This window comes from Carassius auratus, chromosome 26 (genome assembly GCF_003368295.1).
Source record: "Carassius auratus strain Wakin chromosome 26, ASM336829v1, whole genome shotgun sequence".
In the NCBI taxonomy this organism is placed as follows: domain Eukaryota; kingdom Metazoa; phylum Chordata; class Actinopteri; order Cypriniformes; family Cyprinidae; genus Carassius; species Carassius auratus.
The window spans coordinates 18,713,254-18,730,493 of NC_039268.1; positions in this window are offsets into that span (position 1 = coordinate 18,713,254).

The following is a 17,240-nucleotide window of genomic DNA, read 5'->3' on the forward strand; positions in this document are numbered from 1 at the left end:
ACACAAAACCTGATTAATATTCATTAATCCAGCAGCTCATTAATCCTTAGTTATCCTTAGTTTGTTTCATAGTTCTTATTATTAGAATTCTTATCATATCATTATTTTTGTTAGTTTTTTCCCCAAAGTTATTATTATTATTTTTTTTACATAAACACTGAATGATCTAAAAAGCACCACCACCACTAATATTAAAATGACTAATATGCATTCAAATTCAGTCTGGCGAGTAAACTAAAATATTTACTAGCCAATGGCGATTCAGTTGCCAAGGTGTCCGTAGAGGGTTGCATGGACACAGAAAAGCCGACTAGCTCTGTTTCAAATGATGGACATCACCGTTATGAAGCGTCTCTGACGTTCAGATGCTTGTGGCAGATGTTTTAGCTCTATTAGCTGGATGCTAGAAGGGCTGAAGTGTTGTCTAATTCAGAAGAACTTGGCTTTGAGACTTGATTCTGGATTAGATGCTGGTGCACATGGGAATTTGCTCTTCTGTTTATACCTTAAAACTGGATGACTTTCAAAGCCTAGAACAATCTTACAGATGAACATGAAAGTCATGATGAATAAACATCTCATGTGGAGGATCTGCGAATACCAACCGATTTTGTTACAAAAATACCTTTTTTTATTTTTTATTTATTGTTTATGTTTCTTAACTCCCACTCATGCACGAGAAGAGGCCTTTATTCCTGTACTTTGCAATTCTTCAATGTATTTGAATCCATCCAATTGGATTTAAGCTGATATGAACTGTCTGCATCCCAAAGCTGGCCTGATGGATGCATATTACATGTCAGTTCAGACATTTGTAACCCTTATGCTGTTGACGTGCAAGCCGGTGTGGTCCAAAACGCATGTGGTTCTTTTATCCCCATTTGCTTATAACTTTTCAAACATTTATTCAAACAGCAAACAAACAAAACTAAAGATCAACATACAGAAAGATCCTTTGTTGACTTGGTAATGTAAATACAATAGCCAAGCATTTCAATTATGCTTTTTGTGTGAATCTGGACATTGCTCATCCATTACGTTTCTTCATTGAATGTTCGGTTGATTTTGTTCAGATACTTCAGGAGTTTACTTCAGCAGACTTGAAGCGACTTGTTGGCTCTAATGGACTTTCTTTTTAAATCTTGCATTTCTTAAAATTGTTTGTTGATTCTAGCCCATAGTGTGTTGAGGGAATTTCACATTCCAGATGGCTGGCAAGGTTGAATGAAATGATTCACCATAGTCGCTGGTGCTGTTCTCTTAATCTTTATTTTATTATTATTTTTTTTTTTTTTTAGTTTTGTTTGAATGAATGATTGAAATGTTAAAAAAATTTGGTTTCTATTGTTCAAATAAAATAAGTGGCCTCAAAGTCAAAACACAAATCTTGACTCAATATCTAAAAGCACTACTGTTAAAAAAAAAAAAATCAAAGAAAGAAAGAAAGAAAGAATGTGTCTGGGTCATATTTTGTAGACAAAATTCAAGGTCTGTTTTTTAGAAGCAAATTGTATTTGCATTTCAAAAAACCCTTTTTATTACATTTATTTATATTTTATTATTTTACATTTTAAACCATTTTAATCATTATTTACATTTTCTGCTAAATGTTTTTGGGTGATATGTAATTGTTTTAATTTCTGACATTTAGTGAGATTTAGCCTCATTCGCATCAATACCTATAGCAACTTTCAACGAGCTTTGGACCAGTAATCAAAAACAAGCCTGTCCACTCGTTAAGTTTTCCATTTCCCTGGCGACTACATAGGAAGCACATATCATTTGGTTTCATTTCCAAATGACGCATTGGGTCACAGTCGGATCATCCCTCTCCCACGGTGGGGAGTGGAGTGTGATGCATTTCAAAAGAAGCACTCACACCTCATGACCTCAGACACACTTAACCGTCTCACACAATCCTGGCTTCGCACAAACGTTCTCACACCGCGTTTGCGCTTTTTCTTACAGATTCAGATAAGGACCTCTAACCCTCCACAGCACATTATCTGTGACCCTTCCTCTACCCTCTGATGTTACAAACAATATTCCACCTTGAATACTAAGCATGTGTAGAGCAGAACAGGAAACGGTGTGTTTTGTTATTGAGGGACAGAACAATGGGGTGGTAAATCTACAAGTCATGCCAGCTGCCCATCACATTCGGCCAAAAGAAACACTTCTGTCATTTTACAAAAATCCCGCATCCTGGAATGTAATAGTTTCTGATGTTTTTTTGCAAATGCAAAATTTATTTTTCTCATCTCCTCAATCATTGAAACACGAATGGCAGTTTATTGCACACAGGTTTATATGGATATGCTACCAATGTCTGGAGGTTGGTCAGAAGGTCTCTGTTTGTTTGTTGGATATGGTTTCTGATACTGACCAGCCAAAATGTCAACCAAGATGATTAAGCAGCTCATATACTCCAATTTGACAGAAACAGCTGATAAAGCCTGGTGTGTAAGGTTCTTCTTTGTGTCATTTGAGATTTTAAATACCTGGGTAAAATATGGTGTAACAAAACATACATATAATTTACCATCTCTGAATTGTTTTATTTGGCATTTAATGGGTTACTTCACCCAAAAATGAAAATTCAGTCATCAATTACTCACCTTTATGTCATTCAAAACGTATGAGATTAATTCAGTTTCGAGATCAAATGAAGTTATTTTTAACAAAACCTGACAGATTTCTGTCCCTCATTCAAAACCTTGGCACTTCAAAGAGCTTGTAAATGAAAAAAAAAAAAAATATATATATATATATATATATATATATATATATATATATATATATACAGTATTGTTCAAAATAATAGCAGTACAATGTGACTAACCAGAATAATCAAGGTTTTTCGTATTTTTTTTATTGCTACGTGGCAAACAAGTTACCAGTAGGTTCAGTAGATTCTCAGAAAACAAATGAGACCCAGCATTCATGATATGCACGCTCTTAAGGCTGTGCAATTGGGCAATTAGTTGAATTAGTTGAAAGGGGTGTGTTAAAAAAAATAGCAGTGTGGCATTCAATCACTGAGGTCATCAATTTTGTGAAGAAACAGGTGTGAATCAGGTGGCCCCTATTTAAGGATGAAGCCAACACTTGTTGAACATGCATTTGAAAGCTGAGGAAAATGGGTCGTTCAAGACATTGTTCAGAAGAACAGCGTACTTTGATTAAAAAGTTGATTAGAGAGGGGAAAACCTATAAAGAGGTGCAAAAAATGATAGGCTGTTCAGCTAAAATGATCTCCAATGCCTTAAAATGGAGAGCAAAACCAGAGAGACGTGGAAGAAAACGGAAGACAACCATCAAAATGGATAGAAGAATAACCAGAATGGCAAAGGCTCAGCCAATGATCACCTCCAGGATGATCAAAGACAGCCTGGAGTTACCTGTAAGTACTGTGACAGTTAGAAGACGTCTGTGTGTAGCTAATCTATTTTCAAGAATCCCCCGCAAAGTCCCTCTGTTAAAAAAAAGGCATGTGCAGAAGAGGTTACAATTTGCCAAAGAACACATCAACTGGCCTAAAGAGAAATGGAGGAACATTTTGTGGACTGATGAGAGTAAAATTGTTCTTTTTGGGTCCAAGGGCCACAGGCAGTTTGTGAGACGACCCCCAAACTCTGAATTCAAGCCACAGTACACAGTGAAGACAGTGAAGCATGGAGGTGCAAGCATCATGATATGGGCATGTTTCTCCTACTATGGTGTTGGGCCTATTTATCGCATACCAGGGATCATGGATCAGTTTGCATATGTTAAAATACTTGAAGAGGTCATGTTGCCCTATGCTGAAGAGGACATGCCCTTGAAATGGTTGTTTCAACAAGACAATGACCCAAAACACACTAGTAAACGGGCAAAGTCTTGGTTCCAAACCAACAAAATTAATGTTATGGAGTGGCCAGCCCAATCTCCAGACCTTAATCCAATTGAGAACTTGTGGGGTGATATCAAAAATGCTGTTTCTGAAGCAAAACCAAGAAATGTGAATGAATTGTGGAATGTTGTTAAAGAATCATGGAGTGGAATAACAGCTGAGAGGTGCCACAAGTTGGTTGACTCCATGCCACACAGATGTCAAGCAGTTTTAAAAAACTGTGGTCATACAACTAAATATTAGTTTAGTGATTCACAGGATTGCTAAATCCCAGAAAAAAAAATGTTTGTACAAAATAGTTTTGAGTTTGTACAGTCAAAGGTAGACACTGCTATTTTTTTGAACACACCCCTTTCAACTAATTGCCCAATTGCACAGCCTTAAGAGCGTGCATATCATGAATGCTGGGTCTTGTTTGTTTTCTGACAATCTACTGAGCCTAACTTGTTTGCCACGTAGCAATAAAAAATATACTAAAAACCTTGATTATTCTGGTTAGTCACATTGTACTGCTATTATTTTGAACAATACTGTATGAATCAAGTCTTTTGAAGAGGAACCTTAATAATGATCGGATTTGATGTAAGCTTTTATTCACATATTAAACACTGATCAATGCAAATACATAGTGCATAAATCAAAAATGTGTTTAGCAGATGAATAAAAGACAACATGAGGGTGAATAAATTTGACAATATTAATTTTTGGGTAACTATGCCTTTAGTAACCCATATCAATCAAGCTCAAATTTGTAGCAATGTTTCCTGACTTGAACCTGTGAGGAAATTAAAACTAGCAGCCCAATATTCTGCCATCTGCTCCTACACCGAAGTATGGATATCTTGAGAGTTTTTGTTCCATGCTCTTTACCTAAAAACTACTTACAATGAGTGAAATACATCATCCGCAACACACAATGCATCATTAAATCAAAGAGAGCACAGCTGAACTCGCATATCCGGAAGAAAGCACACATCTGGACTAGAAATGACAATAGACCTTTTCTAGTCGCTCCCCACGTTTACAGCTGGTTAAAAATCAGGAACAATTACTCACAATGCCTTATGCCATATTTGAATAACTTTTGGAGACGTGGCCGATTGTGCACTTTTTGTTAATGTCTGTGAGTCAAGACTCACAGGAAATGGGAAACTTTTTGTGAAAAATCAAGATATCATCATGTGGCAGGCACATTTCCTCCCACCAATGTGTGTAGGATGAAATAAAGGGCCAGTGAGGAAAAGTGGGGGTGCTGGAGGGGAGGTAGTGGGGGAAGGGAGACACATCTGTCATGCAGGGTGAGAAAAGAAAAGGGAGGAAAAGGCCTCAAGTATGTTTTTATTCCAAAGGAGAGCTATAGATCATTTCGGACCTGTCACTAAAGGTCTGTTTGAATACACTACTGTACACAGGTTTGAATTCCTGAAACGACATGAAGTTGCTTGACCTGTATTAGACTAAATCGAGGTGCTCACTTTGACTCCACAAGATGTCTAGTAGACCTGATCTAATAATGGGCTACAAAAGCATGTCTGTATAGTATTTTCATTATAAGACGCTATCGCTAATCTATAAATGTATCATTATTCTCTTGAAAGATCCAAAACTGTACGAATTTCTTTCTTCTCACAAACAAAGACTGAAATTTTGAAAAGTGTCATACAGGTTTGGAAAAACATGAGATGCACACTTTCAGTATAATTTTATATAAGATGTCACATCATTACAAAAATCACTGTAATTCCACATTTGCTCCCACAATTGGATGTCCAGTTTATTATGAATTTGGTTAAACCGACTTTAACTTTTTAATGTTAGCAAATGATGACAGAATTAAATTCAGTTATTGTGAAATTTAATGAGTTCAAATATTGTTCAATAAATAATATGTGACCCTGGACCACAAAACCTTAAGTCTTAAGTCACTGAAGTATATTTTTAACAATAGCCAAAAAAAAAAAAAAAAATTGTATTGGTCCAATTTATCAATTTTCCTTTTATGCCAAAAATGATTAGGATATTAAGTAAAGGTCATATTTTGACATATATTTTGTACATTTCCTACCATATATATGTCATAAATAAATTTTTGATTAGTAATATGCATTGCCAAGAACTTAATTTGGACAACCTTAAAGGCGATTTTCTTAATATTTCAATTTATTTGCACCCTCAGGATCCAGATTTTCAAATAGTTGTATTTCTGCCAAACATTGTCAGATCCTAATAAACAATACATAAATCAAAAGGTTGTTTATTCAGCTCACTATAAAAGAAATATACTCTTATGGTGTTTTGTGGTCCAGGGTCACATACTGATTAATTGCACAAAGTACTCAACCTAACAATTTTCCCATGCTAATTTGGAAAATACATCAATACATAAGTTGGAGGGAGGAAGTAATAAGATATCAAGGTCACAAATTATAAATGAATTCCATGGCCATGTTAGGATCATGGAACAAATTAGTACAAAGTGGTCACAGGCAGCTGACCTAAAAAGACAGAACAAATTAGTAAAATGTAGCCACAACTTAAGTACATTCATATAGGGAACATTAAATATATATATATGTATGAAGCCATTCCTAAAAGCAATATCCCAATATTAAATTGGAAGCAATAAGTTGCGAGTAAATGCAGAGCACCAAAGAAAAAAACGCAATCACTCAGACCTGCAGACAAACTGCCTGCGGATGAAGCCTTCAAAGTTACCCGAAATTTCAGTCTGTCTCTCAACTTCATATATCAGCCTCCTAACGTTCAAGTGACAGGGAAAGTGGAGGAAAGATTAAGGGCTTGTGCACCAAGGAATGTTAAGTGTGGTTGAAGCATGTGTGCTGAGTATAGACTAGCGCACGTTCAAGGCCAAATGGTTTGGAAACAATTAAAGTAATGGAGAAGGAAAAGGCGTTCTGCCTCCTCTCACCCCAACCATCCTCACCCAAGCAGATGACTAACAGTCCCACCGAGCCCCAGTGTCACCTTTTTGATTGTGCCTTTATCTCATTTCTCACATTCTAGAGCCTAGTGTCACTGCTGGCAACGGCTTGGTGCATCCCGCAACTTCAAGGTTTAATAAAGGGTGTGAAAACATTTAAAAAACACGTCCATTCTCTAGCTCGACTACACTTAATGCACAGGGCACAGGGTTAAAAGCTCGATTAAATCTGGCCGCCTTTCCAGCACTTCATACCAATGGACTCGAGGTCAAAAAAATCAGTCTTCCTTTAAGAAATCTTGTGCATACAGCAGCATCACAACCAGTGTTAAAATGGCAAATGCTTCTACATTTGTTCCACCACCCAGTAAAAGTAAACCCACATTCAGCTGAAAGGAACGCACATTGACAGCCAGATGTGCTGTCTGTCGTCTATTTGGCTCTAGAAAGACTTTTGCCCAAGGGTGTGGAGTTCCCCTTCTGTTAAAGCTGTGATGTGACATCCTTGTCTGGAGGCCTTTTTTTTTATTTTAAGTATCTGCCGCTTCATTCAAGGTGTCAGCAATTTAGTCTTTGTAAAGTTAGTCAAAGCACTGAATTTAAAACATGACTCAATGAAAGCAGTTTGAAAGAGATGCAGACATCATTCTAGGGAAACAATTAGTGGAGTTCAACCCCTCGAAGCTGACCTCGTAAACCATGAGGACCATTCATTGGAAAGCCATCTGATTGCATTTTGTTACAGATCATTATGAAGAATGAGAGGTGGGAGGGGATGAATATCTAATCAGATCGCCAAAGAAACAATCTAACGTATGTTCATCTATCTATCTATCTATCTGTCCGTCCGTCCGTCCGTCCGTCTGTCTGTTGATACATCGCTTGTGCAACAGACATGAATGACTTCTCAAGTTTTATAAATTATTGGAGGATGTGAGACTTATGGTGAAATAAGAGGAAATAAATCTCAGCCTATAGCCTCACTGGAAAAAAAATTACCAACAGAAAATACCTACAAAACTAAAAAAAAACCTACTTACGAGTATAGTTGTCTGCAGTTTTTGGCTAAAACGAACAGTAGAAGAAGTAAAACACCAACGACCTTTATTCTGTTTCAAGGTAAATTATGAATACAGAAACAGATTATCAATGAATAAATACTTATTTCTGTGTGCTTTCTTGCACAACACTATGTTATGACCTCAAAACATAATGCATGATGTGTAAACAAATACATTTTGATGTTTGTATCACATAACCAGCTCTATATGGCTTTTCTGATGTAAACTTGCTCAGTAGCTCACCTGGTACAACACTACAGTTGTAATGCAGAGCACTCAGATAATCCAATGAAATACAACTTATGATAAAAATACATACATACAATAGATACATACAAAAACCTGCGTAATAAAGCGGCCAGATTTACGTTCACCTCTGTTAAAGCTCCATTAACCTGACATTTCACTTTATAAAGTGGTGAAATGTGCAAGAAGCAACATAGTATCATTTTGCATGTAATATCATTTTCCTCAATGAGCCAGAGTTGAACAATATCTTAGAAGTGCACTGAAAGAGGGGTCCAAATAGCTATTTTGACTTTGGGTTGTAAGCTAGGGAGACGTCTTTAAAAGAGCTTAGCAACAACATAGCAACCACCAGAATGTTCTGGAAACCATGTAGAACACCTTGGCAAGAGAATAGAAAACACTGGGAAAGATGTCAAGCCAACTTCAACAGCATGGTAGATGGGTTTTGTACAATAAAGCACTTCTAAGCTCTTCAGAGAAAAAAAAAAAAAAAAAAAAATTACTTATTTTATTATAAACAGCTAAGACAGAGGGAACAAAGCCCCCAGATCAAACCTCTATAGAGAGATTAGCTTTGTAGAGAAGTGTGAAATGTTTGCATGGAAACAGGTGAGAGCCAAACACGCTGTGAGAGCCTTACGGCACAGCACAAACAGTCCGCCTGCCACCTTCATTTCTACCCTCGCAGCCAACTGGTTTGTCTGCTGTCGCTCGCTCTGTAAATCACTCTTGCTAGTAGATTTCACACCCAGATAGAAGCAGCTCTAATTGGTAGTGTGTGGACCACAAAAGAAGATGACACCTTTGAACATTTGCTCTTACAACTCTGCAAACCTTTTGTTTGCCACATTATAATTGAATTAGAGCCTGCTAAGGTTACGTCTCGATGATAAAAGCTAGCATGTGGAATCCGCAATAAAAACATCTGTTGCAAATGATCACCATTTTTCCAAGCGAGTATATTACCAGTTTCCATTTAGAGTTGATGTTTCTTTGTTGTGACAGGTAAACGGGAATCGAATGGACAGGTTTGCTGGTGAACCTCTACTTTCATTGCAAAGCACTGGCACTGTTGCATGTGCATTTAGTCCACAGGTTACATGTCACATCCAATATTCAGGGTCCAAAAAAGTACAGACTTGCCAAAAGAATAAGTAAAATGAAGCTTGGGTAATTTGCAAGCAATTTTAAAATGTTAAATGCAATCTGTTTAAAGGAAAAAGGAACTGTAATGGAGAAGCAATAATAAGGGTGAATTTTCTAATGTTGTTCTCTTGCGAAAAGCCAAAACCGGTCATCACTGAAGCACTTTGATACAAAAGTGGCCTCTTGAGTGAAATATAAATCATGACAGCATTCTTCCTGAAAATTTGAATCGGATCAAGGATTTATGACTATGGAGATAACAAGCATTTGGGGAGCTTTTGATTCTAATAACTTTCTACTGCTGAGAAACAGATCCCATGCTGAACATCTGTGTGACATTGACTCTAAACAGGCTTAAATGGCTTCCACCGTGCCTTTCACATGCTCATGAATTCCCTCATCTCGAACGTCTTCGATTTCTGATTGAATACACAGTACAACCTATCACTCTCCATTGTGAGCGATCCTTTGCCTGAGAATAATGTTCAATCACGGGCTTTTCAATCTTGCGGAACTGCCGCTGGCAATTCAGGAAGATTTGTGGAACGTGCCAGCAGGATTTTGGATGTTTCTGCCGATTCGACAGAATCGAGAAACGCAACTCGGTTCACCAGCAACCTCCCCATTCTCAAGCAAATGTGCGATTTGACACAAAAGTGCCACTCCAGTGAGCTTGAGGCCATATGGGCGCCCTGTTGTAACAAGCATGCAATTAATCCTGAATTAGTCCACCCAATCTGCCACACGCTACAGTCTGATGAAGTCTCTGTGTGCACCCTGGGAAGCGGGCTAGAGAAGAGAGGAGAGCGTGTTAACGCTACGGTACACACACGGCTTCCAGGAAACATCAGAGCATCCATTCCACATTTGCTTGACACCTGAGTGATCATTCCAGCTCCTACCATCTCCAGAGATTCAACACAGCAAGACACGACGTTGAATCATTTAAACAAACAATAAAATCCATCCCGAGTTGTTGCACGGGAGAGACTACAATGTTTCAGTGGAATATGGTGGATCTGCACGGCTGCAGGATTTAGATAGTCCTGATTACAGTTTTAATATTTAGCTTTATAGTCATGAAAATAAAGTAAATAAATGAAAGAAGCTTTGGCATTCAAAAGAAGACAAATTCTATTGTAGGTTGTTACTGTAAGTCACGTATGAAGATCTCAGCCAATGACTTTTGAAATTCTACTACATGAGGATCAATGGAAAGTAAGAAAGTAAGACACACATATAGTTTTCTTGTCATAGTAAAATGAAAAAAAAGTCATAATAAAAGATGTTATACTACACTGTTTTAGTTAATTAAATGATTTATTTATTAAACATCATTACAAACTATACTCCCCACCCCCAAGATTTTCTACTTTTTATTTTTTGTTTATTTTTTCATATCATCCATAAAAATAAATAAACAAATAAAAAAATTAATTAATTGAGGCTTTTAATTTGGTTAATTTAATTTAATTTACCTTGTATTTGTATTTGAACCAGTATACCTGCAAAATGATTAGACGTGGTAAAAACTTGAATGAAATGAACAGGCCAATTTAATAAATTCAGATCAGTATGCACTAACACAGACTTGCAAGCTATTAAATCTGTCATATGTAAATATGAAGAAACTGTGCTGTGAACTATATGCTACATTACACACATTAAACTTTCAAAGTAATTATTAAAGTAACCAAATGTCATTAGCAGACAATTTTTAATGGTTCATGACATATTTCTGAGTGTAAGAGGAAATAAATAAAAAAAGGCACTTTTTCCCACAGGGAATTATTTAAATTGCAAAAAGTTGACTCTATATGACAGGTGGTTGGAGGATGATGGATCACGAAGATAAACATTTTTTTTTCTTTGGAATCGCATGCGCTGATTAATCATTCCCAATAAGACCAGTAATGTGTACTAAAAAAGTAAATAGAGTCCATTTTGATTCCATGCAGAAAAGTAAATCAAAAATGTTGGCCGCTACATCAGACAGTAAATCAAACTGAGTAAAGGCTTTTTAAAAGCTGTTTTAGTTTTTTGTCTCTAACAATCATTATTTAATCATGTTGAAATAAATTGCTATTGGCCATGTCAATACTGCTCTTCACTTTCGATCCATCCCCATTTAAAACATTTAAAGCCACAGTATTTTTCCAGCTTAGCCACAAGCACCATCTTTACTTTGTTTAAACTCTGCAGCTTCTGTGTTTGTTTTGAAAAAGAGACCACTACTGTTGTGTCTATGGAACCCATGAATCACAGAAAACCACAGCCATGCCACATACTGCCCAATGTACATGCACATCCTGCTTTGACTCCTGAGGTTCAGATTCTTATCTATCTAATTACTAATTATCACGGCTGTATTTTGGTTAAGTTAACTAGAACAAATCCGTGAATCGATTATGAAATGTTTCTTCCTCCTCCTTCAATTATCAGTAGCCTAAGTTGCATGCTTCTTTTAGGATTTAATTATATCTTATCTTGCATAAAGGTAGTTAACCAAAAAATTAACATATTTTTATTTCCATCATTTATTCATCGACCACCTGCTCCAAACCCAAATGAATTTCTTTCTTGTCTTGAACACAAAAGAAGATATTCTGAAGAATGTTACTGAACAGTTGACTGTAGCCATTGACTATCATAGTATTGGTTTCAATAAATGTATCAGTATCAACTGATTGGTTATTAAAGGTCACGTTTTTCGTGGGTTTTTTTTAAGCTTTGATTGTGTTTACTGTGTGCAATATAACGTGTTCATGTTTCGCGTGTAAAAAAAAAAAAACAACAGTATTTTTCACACAATTCACTTACCTGTATACCGCTGTTTTCACTGTCATAAAAACGAGCTGATGTTTTCCTTGTTCTATAAAGTCCCTCCTTTAGAAATACGTAACAAGTTCTGATTGCGCCAGCGGCTCCTGTGTTGTGATTCGACAGCAGCTGAGTGCACGCTTCTCTCCTGGAAACGCGATTGGGCTAGATTTGGACAAGTTTTGAGAAGCAAGTGGGTAGGATTTGTTTGAAAACCTGGCAATCCTGATCTGAACCATAGACAGTAAAAGAACGCATGTGCTGGAGATGTACTTATAATCACAGAAGCGTTTTTACTAATGAGATGCGCATGAAAATCGCATTCGATTTTTTTAACAGCCCATCTAGTTAACAAAGTTAAACAGCGTTGCCCTTTGTGTAATAAGTTACAGAAACTGTTAAAGGGCACCAATTTAAATAATAAAATACACTTACCGGTTGTGGTCCATAAGCAACGCCTTCTCCAGACAAAGAGGGAACTGCTCCATCTTTCAGGAATAATCTTTGTGCGAATCCGGCATTAAACTGATTGAGATTGAGGAAGCTGTCCTCAGCAAAATGTGCTGCACATAGTTGTGGATTATAATTTTCAAGAACCGAGTTAAACATTAATTGTAACCATTGATCTCTAAGTACAGCGTCCCTGGGAAGCCCAAACAAAGGTGATTGGACTCCGAGATGAAACAGCGTTTCGACGACATGGTGACAAACGCACTCTTCAAACATAACTCTTCCTCTTCTCTGTCGGAGCGCAACAAGACCACGCCCCCCTTTTTTGTGTATTCCTGTGGGTAGAGGTTAGTCAAAAAACTTTTATAGTGACATAATTAATGTAGGAAGTAGAGGGATGTAGTCCAAACAGGTTTGTTCATTGTAGGCGAATTCTGTTAAATAAAATATCTCGCTTGGCATTCAATTTTGAGTTTTAGAATTTTACAGATATTATTTATACTCCAACAACAACATTACACATTAACTGAAGTTTGAAACATGGGAATACGAAGAACGGGACCTTTAACATTCTTCAAAATTGTGTTGTTTTTTCAGAACATGTGTGTGCTTCCATAGCTTTTGTTTTCTTAGAATTACCCAGAAGGCAGTGGGGCAAAGGTTGATTGCTGTCAGGGTGTGTCCGCGCAACACTGGACTTGCATGGGCGCATTTCTAGGGCCCACTGCTTCTCTAAGATCCCGTGGTAGGTTTGCCTGAGGCTGCAAAACACACAGCTATTATGTGAAGACCAAGCAGTAGTTCTGGTACTAGAGAGGTTTTATATCAATAGAGATGCAAAGCTAGCAAGGAGCAGAAGTATATGTACTATATGCAGCAGCCTAGCATTTAGTTCATAAGGTGCAACACATGCACCCTGCAAGTGCATGCAAATATGCAAGTTACAGCAAAAGACAAGTCACTGTGAAAGAGAGAGTGAAATTAGAGAAGTGAAAGAAAAAAGATAAAGGGGAAAATAACACACAGAGAGAAAAAGACAGAAAAAGTAGGCCTGGAAAATATTCGGTGTAAAAAAAAACATAATTTCCTCTGACTGGTTTCTGCAGTGAGGGGGAAGGGAAGAGAGCAGTTGTAGCAAGGCTGACATCATGCCACGGCAGTGCTACTATAACTATAATATATAAGCAATAATATAAGACATATATACATACACACACACACACACACACACACATATATATATATATATATATATATATATATATATATATTATATATATATAATTTAGCATAAATCAGTTTCGTCATATTCTAGGGTTATTATGTATTAAATCCCTTATACAAAACTGATAATAATAAATAATAATAATGGACTGGAATCCCACCAGTCACTGTTGTTGCCATCAACATGTTTAATCATCAAAACTAAATATTTCTGAATTCATATATTAATGCTAAACACCTCTGAGAATAAATTTACCAAAAGTGTTTGTCATATCTTTATGTTAACATACTTTACTAGCCTTTTGTTTTGGATCTCTGATGCAGCCATAACCTTCAATTGGTGCCAGCAGGAAGTAATTGTCATGTGACAATTTGCACTATCCATGTGACACTGTACATATTTAATTGAGACCCTTTATTTTTTCACGTCATTCAGTAACATTTTCAGAGCTTTATAAATGAAAGTTAGGGACATGCGCAAGTATTATGACAATAAGTCAGCAAACTGTAAAATCTACACTATGTTTTAAAGAAGCTGAACTACTTAGTCCCAATGCTAATGCACAGTTTATTAATCATATATATGTTTAAATAAAAACAAAAATTTTTATTAAAATATTTGAATTTCTTTGTAAGACACAGGAATCATGAGCTCTTAAGTACTTTTTTATAGGCTTTATACAAAAATGCATAGCACATATTTGCACTCTGAAATATGTAAATTGCAGGATAATGTAAATGCAAAATGTACAGAATTTAACAGATCATACTGAGTGAAATATTGCATCCCATGATGCAATGGGCTTGACTAGTGTGGAATGTTCTGGAAGTATTATCAGCTTTTTCTTTCATTCATTAATTAATAAGACACAATTTTACATTAAACTGGATTAAAAATGCAAAATAATTTTTTGACTGCACTAGAAGTTGTTCACTGCATTAAAGAGGTCACGTGGCAATAATGCAGCATCCGTCTTCTTGAAACTTTTAACGTTGCGTTCACGTGTTTTTTTTATTTTTATAAATAGAATAGGCAACACTAGTGAGTAGTTAGCTAATTTTGCATTCCGAACAGACTTTAGTTTGTCGTTTTTGTCTCATTTGTCTTTCTTTCTGTCTCTCTTTTCCTCTCAAAGTCTCTATGTGCATTGCACTTGCACCTAAATACCTTTTTTCCACTTGTGTGGTAATTGTATAGCGAGCTGTGTATGTGAACGGATTTCCAGGCCTGCCGTGAGGGGACCGTTTCATAGTCCAGAAGGTTCCAATTTAATCACACAGAATGTATATTTTGTATGGGGGACATTCTCAACATGTCAGAGAAAAATGGCTGGTGTATATCTGTAAAAATATATAATTATAAGTCACAAAAATCGTTTTAGACTGTTTCGTTTGCAAAAAGGGGTTAACAAAACATTTCACTGTCACAAGTGCAGGCTCCGAGCGTCTAGGGAGTGAAAGTTAATAAATGCTTTTCACAGCTTGTGTTTTGCCTTCCCGCTTTACTTTGACTAGGCAGTCAGCATTCGCCTCAGCAGCCATAAATTACAGTGCGGTGTGTTTGCCTCGGGTCCTGATGGTTTATTTCAACCCTGTTCCTTCATGACAGATTTGACAATGTGGCCGTGAGATTCTCTCCATTTCTGCTTTTTAGCATGTTGGATTGCGTGTGATTCTGTGGCAGAACATCTGTGAAGCCATGGAGGAGATACTGTCAGTTTTGTCAGGTGAGCATTTCAGCATCTGACGGAGGATCTGGCACAATCACACTCGCTCCAGTTTGAGTTTGCACACTGAAAGGTGCAGAAGTCTGTAAGGCATTGAGGTGTGCGTGTGTGTGTGAACGAGGGAGCAGGAAAAATGATTTCGCCCCAGAGGAGACTCGCTGTATTATTTCAAGCCTGCATTAGCCAGATTCTGCTAATGGAGCAGGACTATAACTCAGCAGTTTGTAAGAGCTGTTGCCCTGAAGCACAAGTGTCCCTTTGACCCGAAATCTGAATATGAATTGCAATGCTGATGTGCAGTGACTGTACATAAATAGTGTTCACATGCAAACAAATATAGAGTGCATTCAGGGGCAGAAACACAGATTTGCGCTCTCTTTCACTTAGGTATGATGTAATTCATTGCATTATGGTCAAACAACCACAAAATGATGAAGCAGCATTGGTAGTTAATGTTTCTTGTGTAGCAAATCAGCAAATGTAGAATAATTTCTGAAGGAATCACAGGAATAAATGACATTTGAAAATAAATTCAAATTCAAAAACAGTTATTTGTAATTGTAATATTTCACAGTATTACTGATTTTATTGTGCATGTGTGTGTGTGTGTGTATATGTATGAGCCTATCTAATGATTAAGTGAAAGATAAAATTAGCTTTCAGTCAAAATTAAAAATATATTTACTTACCCTCATGTCATTCCAAAATCATTTGTGGATTTTTTTTTTCATGAAGCATGAAAGAGGAATTTTTGAAAAATATTCATGCATGCTATTTTTCATTCATTGACTGGAAAATCTTGGACTGTAAAGACAAAATTCTATATATATATATATATATATATATATATATTATATATATATATATATATATATATATATATATATAGTAGTCCACATTAATCATGTTACCAATTATTTTGAAACCATACAATATATCCTTATGTGAGGAACACTGAAAATGTAATAATTATTCACGAAAAATGTTGCCCTCTTCACAAACAAACAAACAAAACTATTGTATCTGTACTGTAAATTCTTGGAAAGTTTTGTGTTTAGTGATATTGTGGCTGAGATATTTCCAGTGAGCTTCTAAAACGGTCATTTTAATAAATGACTTCACTTTTCCTGTGTTTAAAGAACAAACACAGAAGAGACTGTTGCTAAGCAAATATCTAGGCTTGATCCAGCCACCAGTTTCATCCTGGTTTCATCTGCTTTTCAGTTTGAGTTCTTTAATTAACTCCATAACAAATATTGTCCAAGATAAGAAGGGACCAGAACTCTCTTTCTGCTGCTTCTCAAGGCAGAGAGGGAAGAGAGGAAAGGAAAGGAGGCACAATGTGGCGACAGAGTGCTCTGGTCCACACCCGGACTCAGACAATAGGGGAAGTCCTGCCTCATAATGCATTGTGTTTCATACAGAGCCAGGACGGAGAGAGGGAATTTGTAAATCTAGCTGTGGGCTGTAACACGGTACACAAATCAAACTGCCGGCATCGTGCCAAACCTTTGGAGGGTTCTCATGTGAGAGAAAACAAGCAATTTTTCTTCATCGTGTTGTACAGAGGTCTCAAAAGCACAAGATACTGCTTTAATGGGCTCTGTAAACAGGTGACTGCCATATGTACCCATACCCATGGCGTGGCAGACATTTATGATTTAGTACTATTTACAAACTTTGGTGGGGAAATGAATGTGGTGTAAACATGTAGACTATTGTACACATTA